This window comes from Corythoichthys intestinalis, chromosome 4 (assembly GCF_030265065.1).
Source record: "Corythoichthys intestinalis isolate RoL2023-P3 chromosome 4, ASM3026506v1, whole genome shotgun sequence".
Classification (NCBI taxonomy): Eukaryota; Metazoa; Chordata; class Actinopteri; order Syngnathiformes; family Syngnathidae; genus Corythoichthys; species Corythoichthys intestinalis.
The window spans coordinates 51,275,317-51,281,915 of record NC_080398.1 but is presented as its reverse complement, the minus strand read 5'-3'; positions in this window follow the sequence as shown (position 1 = coordinate 51,281,915).

Here is a 6,599-nt window from a genome sequence, read left to right as displayed (position 1 = left end):
CTCATTCCAGCAAGTACCGGGACTCTTTTCAATGGCTACAGTTACACGGACAAAATGTATTTAATCCGATCAGCGTCACGTCCCATCATGTTTGGAATTTCTCTTCACCATCATCTATTGCTACGAGCATGACATGGAGTAGGGAGCAGCAACATAATTGACTGCTGTATTTCTGATGAATCACTGCTTTGAATCAACACAAATGCCTGATTAGAGGGGTTAAGTGAAAAAAGTGAGTGTTTATGATCCCAGTTACCACCTTTGCTGCAGTGCAGACTTTAACTACGCCATTTCTCACACTGCTCTTCAAAGACTCAAATTACACCACATACAAGGTTCCGCATACAACTTTCATCAAAACAGGTCGTTTCCTTTCTATGATGGTCATCATTGTCATCATCATCACCATCATCCTTAATCACAATTCATTTTCAGTTTTGCAAAACTCCTCAAGATCAGCCATGAATATTTTGAGCATGGCTCGCATCAATTGTAAGTGAAACAATGTCAGGCATATCTACGCTGACTGTTAATGAACCAGCATCGCACCGCATTCTGAGACGAAGTAATAAGGATGTGAATTTGTTTTTTACTCCACCCTTTTTCTCAACACTGCAGCTAAAGCTTCATTGATTCTAAAATGCAGTAGCAGCACTCTCTTGTGGACACATGAAATAATTTCACTTATCCGTGACAAGTAACTACAAAGGCCCTGAACATTTTAGTGAAATAGTATTGACTTAACTGTTTACCTTGAAATGATTGCAAATATTTCAAATAAACATGAGTTGCGTAATAAAGCTGACATTTTTAGCCAATACAATGACATTTTAACCAACTTTCACTTGACCATTTTGGTTTTATAGCATTACATACTGTATTCACATCCACCTGTATTTTATTTTTCTTGTATATTATTGATTTAAACAAAGTTATGACACGATTATTGACATCCTAGTCTATGTACGTATAGCCCCTTTCACAGACGCCGAAACACTGTGAAAATCCCGGGATTTAAACGGGCAGCTCTTGAATATTAATGCAATTTCCCGGGTTGACTGACACAGAGATTACGCGGACATTTCACGGGTCGCGTCTTAGTATAATGCCCGGAAAAGTCTCAGGACGAGGCTTATGTGAAAGCAAGCTATAAATTCCCGGGTCACAGCACGATGGCTGATGACGTAAATATCATGGCGGGCCGATCGTCACTTCCTCTTTCTAGGCAGTAAGACAAGAAGTGGTTAAAAACAGCACAATTATCAACATAGCCTGCTGAAATTAAACTGAAAACATAACGAAATTAAATTTCAACTGGATCGTAGAGCCGATGAAGAGAGTCCATCGTCGAAAATGTGTGGTTTATTTTGTTGCCAATGTTAGGGTCCCCAACTGCGGAACCAAGGTTGTACCTCAAAGCCAAAAACAACGGAGGGATGCATTCAAGGTTTTGTTTTTAAATACGGACAAAAATACACACGATCGCTGAAAAGGGGGAGTAACACAATGGGTCCATGAAAGTACGTCGACAGGCATCATTAATACTAACCTTGGCAGAGAGCCAATAAGACAAACAAACAAATACACTCAACTACCAGCACAACATAGGGGATTTCAAAACAAGGATGGCAGAGGTGTCGAATGGCACCCAGCATGTTAATATCTAAGCACCCTTTTCTTTGATCGCCTAAATTTAAATACAGTCTTGACGAGCTTGGATTGGCTGCAGTTACGACATCGGGAACGCTCCCACAAACGGCTCCGTAAAAAAAAATGATTTGACCAACATTGTGACAGCCGATGCTGACCAAAAATGACGTAATGTCTGGGTTTTCTCCAGCTAAATGTGGAGAAGACAGAAGTGATCATTTTTGGGCCAAAAAAGGAAAGGTCAAAGTTAAGCACGCACCTTAGCACGATCTCTATTACAGCTACAAATCAAGTCCCAAATCTTGGCGTAATTATTGACTCGGACCTAAAATTTGATAGCCATCTAAAATCCGTCACCAAATCTGCTTTTTACCACCTAAAAAAATTAGCCAGAATTAAGGGGCTTCTGATCAAACAAGACATGGAAAAACTTATGCATGCATTCATTTTCAGTAGACTGGACTATTGCATGTCTTGATAAAAAAATCAGTCAGGAAGCTGTAGCTAGTTCAGAATGCTGCTGCCAGAGTCCTTACATATACAAGGAAATTGGACCACATTACATTGCTTCCAGTGAGTGAAAGGATAGACTATAAAATACTACCGCTCGTCTACAAACACTTAATGGCCTTGGACCTAAATACATGCCTAATTTGTTGCATCCCTATGAAACATACGGACCCCTAAGGTCGTCTGGAACCGGTCTCCTATTTCTTCGAAGAGCAAGAACCAAGCAACTCGCCTGCGAAGGAATGTCACAAAAATAATAAAAAGGTATACATAAATTGATGTATGCGGGGCGTCCAGGGAAGTTGTATGCATCCTTTTGCAGCTGGAAACTGGACATGTTTAAATCCGAACTGTTTTATACACTGCAGCAGCATATAATAAATAATTTTTCTTCCTTCGCAGTTTAGTCAGCCAATGGGTTTAATGTACAAAGAAACCCACAGACAATTTGGTTTCCAGCTGCTGGGGAACATATGCAACTCTTTTGGAACACCCTATATATTACTTATCAGACTTGGAACAATTAAGGAACTATGCTTAAATAATACACTTCACTGGTCCTTGGCACATATCTAATGGTGTTTAATAAACCTCTTCTTCTGTCAGCTTTACAGGTGGAGTTTGTTGGCGTCCTGCCCTGGGCCGTCCCGTCACCGGTCTTGGCCCCCGGGGTTTTCGGCCGGGGCTTGTCTGGTTGCGTCTGGCTGTGCGGGGGTCCCGTCGGGCGCGCGCTGGTGTCATGGGCGGGTGGGGGTGCCGCGCAGGTGCCGGTCTGGGGCCGCGGCCCTTCCCCGGCCGGCCGGGGTGGGGTGGAGTTGGGGTGGAGGCCGGGGGGTGTATGCGGCGGCCATGGTTCCCTCCCTGGTCCGCCCGGCCGGAGCCGCGTCTCCCTGTACCGGGTGCCGGGGAGGTGCCCTCTCGTGTCATACCGCACGGCCCTCCTGGCCCGGGAGTGGGTCGTGGGGGGTGCACTTCCATCCCCTTGGTCTGTCCCCGGCCCGTCCGCCTCTCTGGGCCGCCGTGGCTGCTGCTGCCCCCCTGCCGGCAGGGCCGTCGACGGGGCCTCTTGGGGCCTGCGGGCCTTGGGTGGGGCTTGTTGTCCCTTGCCGGTGGGGTGGACATCCCCTGGTCGCTTATACTGTAAGTATTCTATGCTGCCTGATCGCTAATCCTGGCACCGATAGTTTCTCCCCTTGAGTGTGTCTAATTGCACCCAGTCATGTGCAAATCCAATCAGACGTGTGACAGTCCTGCAGACAAGTAGAAATGTTGCGCAGAAGCCGCCCTAGCCAGTCAGGGGAAAAGAGAGATTTCTCTCAATTGCCCTCCCTGAATAAATACAGGTGAAATGAAATGCAGTACATTTTTCCTTTCAATCACCTTTAAGACAGTACATTTTCTGAAATAAATTAAAAAAAAAAAACAAACATATAAAGGATGCTTACAGAATTACAAATATAAAATTAAAAAAACAAACAAACAAAAAAAAACCCAAGTCATACCAAATTTCAGTTGTGGAGGGACACACATGCAAAGTAAGATCACATTACTGCTGGTAAATAAATGCGTTTCTTTATATTGAATCAACAGGGCATGACTGAAAGGAGTTTCCTATCCATAATCGTAAATCACAACTTCACTGTCTTTTATTCAGCATCTGGTCATTTTTCCCCCTTTTGATGTTTTAAATATATCCATACTACAAGTATTCAAGTTAAACAACTTGCACGAGTTTGTGTTTAAACATAAGTGGTGCAATACAGTAGCTGTGTATCTGGGGCTTGCATCCAAGCAGCTGGTACACATCTGTTTCTTCGTCTGCTGCTGCGGCCTGTTGCTCATGGAGTGAGTTGAACTGGCATGCGGTGTCTGGGTCTGCACCATTAATGGGGAGGTTGGCTGCATGAATGCGGTTTATGGCGAGAGAAAACTCCTATGGGTAAACTGTAGCCTATAAGGTTTTGTACTCAAGTTGTGTGTGTGAACATGTGGGTACGTAGCTGTGCTTGTGGGTGTACATCTTAAAAATACTGCATGCCTGTGTGCCTGTGGGTTGGTGGTTTGTAATAATCAAATTATATAGATCAATTTAATATTGTTGATAAGCCTTCATATGTAATAGCGAGCTCATCTCACTAGTGCAGTACAAAGTCTTCCATGATGCAGTCGGTTCCAATAGTGACTCATTGCGGTGTTTTCACTCTTTCCACTTATTATTTATGTAACTCCTATATCCATTAGACTGAATGAACATAACATTAGCCATTGCTTTCCAGTTCCTTCCTTCACATATTCCAATAAAAAACCAAACACAAAATCTGTTGTTATATTTCATTTTATTATTCATTTCGATTGAAGCTAATTCCCATTTGCTTCTTCCAGTTGGTTTGCTAAAATTGTGCTCACAATCTCAATCAAATAACGTTTGGTTTATATTACAGCTCTATACTACTACTCTACTGAGTGATGAACACGTAATTCCACTGGAGGGCAGTGTTGGAAAAGAAACTGCTTTGTTGTGAAGTGAATTCAGCGCGACATATGTACACTATTACAATACACTAACACACTGATAAAATTACTACAAGGAAAAGTATAAAGATCACATAATCACAGCTAACAACATGTCATTTCTCTTCAATGTGGCATAATCTGGATTTTGTAATGAATACAATTTTAGTAATAATAGTAATAATAATAGTATTTTGGTAAATATGAGGAAAGTAGAATAAATCAACTTAATAATAATGATCAAAACTATTTATTTTATTATTTAGCTTTCAAGTTTCAAAAGGTCACAATTTGACCACGCTGCCACGTCAATTATGAAACAGATGTGTCAAACTCATTTTGGTTCGCCAGCCACATATATGGCAATTAGAGCTGTGTATAGGACCAGCATATTTTTGGCCTAATAAATTATAAATTACCACAATTCATTTCCCTCACCCATATTAAAAAAAAAAAAAAAAAAAACTACGTACATACATACAATATTCACGTAAATATTCTTTACTGATGATTATCTTTTTGCATTTTTATGTTAACAATATTATGAATAATTGTTTTAACTTACATATGTGGAAATCTCAGATGATCACTTTACAAAACGACCGGGCTCCATCCATACTTTCCATTATTAGTTCATTTAATCACCATTAGAAAATATATATTTTTTTTTAAATTATAACATAGGTCTGATTTTGAATTGACATGCATTCCCACAACCATCTAGAAGTCATAACAAGTTCTAATTGACTCATCACACCCTGAATTCTAAAGTGGGAACTTTTCAGAATAAAGTGCATTTGTCTCCCTGCCTTAAATTTATGCATCAAAATGTGTTGGTAAGCAGTGTGTTACAGTGACATGTAGCTTAGCCTTCTCACAGAAATGTTCCATTAAACATGCAACTTCATATACTCTTTCAGGTCCGTGCGGACACCGATGGAGGGGCAGGTGCTAATAGTTCAAAACGGGCACATGAATAAGAATTTAATAGATCTTACAACAACAAGGCTTCCAGTTTAAGCAGCTTTACAGTAGAATTGGCTGTGACAGACTTTAATTTGGAGTGACCAATAGTGAATAGAAATCAGCACTGTCATCAACACTTTTTGGCTGTGACTCAGTCAGTCTTTGCCTCTTTTCTTTTTTCAACCTCTATATCAAAACTCTTTCTCAACGTGTTGTTCTTCTGAGAACAAACCACATCAGATGTTCACTGAGTCACCATCAGCACAGATTTTTCAAAAGTATTATTTCATTATTATCCCTATTTGACAACTCTAGCACCTAATAACTAATAATGACATATCCTGGTATAGAACAATAACATTGTAATTGTGTTTATAATTGTTGGATTTTATACCTGGATATCCTTTCAATCTGTGTTATTCTTACCTATTGTGCTTTTCACCCAGCTGATGAGAGATCCACTGCCTTTAGCAGCCTCATCCAGCTCCTTTTTTTTCAATCCCTCAACAAAAGTAGGTGGAGTAGCCAAAAATTTTACTCAAGTAAGAGTAGCGCTACCAAAGCCCATATAATAAATCACTCAAGCAAAAGTAGTCATCCAAACAATGTACTCAAGTACAATTAAAAAGTATCCAGTGAAGAGAATACTGAAGTAATTAGTAACACTGTTAGTAATTGCTTACAATTTTTTAAATAGATTAAAATAAATAAATAAATAAATAAAACAATGTTTTTTTTTTTTCAGCACAAAAGTATCTATATGAACTGTTGTTATAATGATACTGTACAATTACCAATTGCATTAACCACGTTAAGCCGAAGGAAAAAAACAAAACAAAACAAAACATTGAATTCCGGCGAGAGAAAAAAAATGACAGAAATGAAGACTTATTCGTTTAAAGAGCATGAGTGCCCTCTAGTGGAGAAAATACTTCCTAGTTTGAATAGTGATTAGTTCCTTC